Below are 2,836 nucleotides of genomic sequence, written 5' to 3' on the forward strand. Positions count from 1 at the left end.
AGTTCGGAATTACTCGTCCAAAAAATAAATGTATCTAGATGTATTTTAGTTGTGGATACATCCATTTTTATGACAAGTAATTCCGAACGAAGGGAGTAAAATCCTAGAACTGGATCCAGATTCACTCCACAGAAGAGAGCTTATATGGTGCAGCTACAGTTATAGTGGCATAAACAGTAATCAGTGGACTGGTGAACCACTATTACAACCAGTTAATCCTCATGCTTATAGCCAACTCGGCACAGGAGCCGCAGATCCACGTCCAAGCTTTCCGACCGTCCGATCTTTACAACCCAGCTCAAGCGGTATGCTTCAGATAACTGAATAAATCGACAGTACGCTTCAGAAAATTGAATAATTTGTCAGATGCAACTGAGCCCTCGCTACGTGACAGTCCGGACAGAATCTTTGGACACAAAATGGGAACCAGATCCTCTGACGTAAAGCCAATTACTGCCGAGGGACGATAGTACGACCAGCGTTGTTCATCTAGCATCCGACGATGCGCAGTGTGAACTACAGCCAGCAGTTGAATCGAGCGAGCCCAGTCAGCCCACAAACGACGATACAGCCCAGTCCAGCGTGATGGTAGAGGAAAAAGGCGCGAGAATAGAAAAAAGGGCGTGCAAGCAGGCAGAACGGCGCGAGATCACGACGGAAAAGGCCACCTTCCCTTCGATGAAGGTAACGAACGCCATCAGGAAGAGCTACCCTTCTCTTCGATTTTGTGCGTATGTCTCAGTATTTTGTCTTCCTCTCTGATGTCTTCCTCATGAAGGGCTCATACAATTAGATCAATCTTTCAAGCTTTCCCTTTTGTCATGAAAGAAATTGATGGTTGAAATTTGATGTACAACCGATGCCATACCAGAAAAGGCAGCCTTGGTGAGGGAATCGATCTTGGAGGTGACAAGCTGCCTGCTCTTCAATCTTGTTCGTGCGTCTCTATATTTTATCCTTCTGTTGCAGTCTTCTTAATGAAGGACCATTGAAATTAATCGATTTTTTATCATCAGATTGCTTTGAACTCGATCAAATTGTCCCTTTTGTCATGAAAGAAACTATCGGTTGAAATCTATTTTATATAACTCAGATGGAAGAAGAGGCTGACAGAGAAAAGGCTACACAGGGCGCCTTGATTCCAATATGTAAGTATCACAAAATCACTTTCTTACTTGCATTGCCCCTCGTGACCTTTCTCCCCCGAGGCGGCGGCGCCGCGCCGCCCTCGGGGAGTCCCCGTCCACACCGCCCCTTAGACCTCTCCCTCCATCGCCTCCCATTACCGCCGCCGTCGCTGATGACGCCGGGGGGCGAAGCCCCTGTGGTGAGGCAGCGGCGGCGGCGCAGTCCTCGACCAGTGGTAACGCGTGGGGGCAGCGGCGTCCATCTCCCTCCTCCTCCAATGACAGTGCGCAGTGGGTTGGCGGTGGCCAGGAGATCTTTGGCGGCCGTTTGGTGGATGAGATTTGGCTGCGGTGAGATCTGATCTGGGCCCGAGGGGTTTAGATCCAGATCCACTGCGGTTGCGCCTCGTCTCAACAACGGCAAGAGGAGATCCCCCCGGGTAATCTTCGCGGCACGAGGACGTCCGGGTCTTTTGGCCCGGGCATGGTGGTGGTGGCAGCCTTCTCCACCGAAGGCGGTTGGCCAGGCTGGTAGTGACATATCTTGGATCCCACTATTAGCATCGGCGGCGAGTTGGGGAGACGTAGTCGCCGGTGAAAACCGAGCTGACTCCGGTCATGGCAGGCGACAGCGGCGTCTACGTCGTTACCTTGATGAAGGCATCGTCAAGCAACTATCGTCAACCTGCTCGTGCCGCTCCGGGAGAAATCCTAAGATATCCGGATTGGATGATGGCGGCGATGCGGTGTCGTGTTCCCTATTGGGGGCATCGTTTGTGGAGCAGCGCCGGATGGAAGAGGCGTGAGGTGGTGTGGCGTGCCTTCTCTCGCGTCGATGACGGCGGGTCTCGGCGGCATGGAGCAGCAGGGTCTCGCCGGTGGGCGTGTGATGATGGACGAGCGCAGGATGGTGGCGTTGTCTGGCGTCGTGGTGGCGTTGACGGCAGCTAGACCGGGCAAGGTAGATGCAGCAGTACATCACTGAAGATGGATTGGTGGCAGGTGGCTGCGGCGGCCTCATACCCAGCAGGCGTCCCGGTTGAGGAGTGCACCGGACTGGTGGGTGCCCCATACCCGGCAGACGTTTTGGAACCTCAGGTCTTAGATGTTAGGTTTGGCTGCGAGGTCTGTTTGGTATTAGACCCAGACTATCAGCATCCGTACATCAACTGGATAGGAGTAGCGACAGATGTTGCCTAGACGGTGGCTTTAGTCTTACTGTTATATGACTTTGTAAGGTCTTGTATGAATAATTAATAAAGTGGCTACATGTATCGTCCAGATGCAAAGGTCTGGGGTCTCCTCCATTTCTAAAAAATATAGATTTTAGCTGTCCCAAGTATTACTACTTTCAGCATTCTTGGTTCTAATATTTCCAGTATTATTGTTACTTCTTGTGTGCCATCTTTTTTTCCAGTATTATTGGTTCTAATATCTTCTCTACATTGTTCGTGTCAACTGCTCATATTATTTTTCTATCATAGAACTATACCGTCTGGTTTGGTACCTCATGTCGGCATGGAATTGGGTAGTTTGGATGAGGCTTGGGCACTTTGGCTTAGCTATAGTGGACAAAAAGGCTTTGAGGTCAGGAAAAGGTACACAAACAGAAGATCATCCGATGGCAAGATTATATCATGTAGATTTGTCCGTGCAAATGAGGGACTTCGATCGCAAGACAAAAGGGATCATTTAACCAAGTGTCCTCG

Source organism: Aegilops tauschii, chromosome 7 (genome assembly GCF_002575655.3).
Source record: "Aegilops tauschii subsp. strangulata cultivar AL8/78 chromosome 7, Aet v6.0, whole genome shotgun sequence".
Taxonomy (NCBI): Eukaryota; Viridiplantae; Streptophyta; class Magnoliopsida; order Poales; family Poaceae; genus Aegilops; species Aegilops tauschii.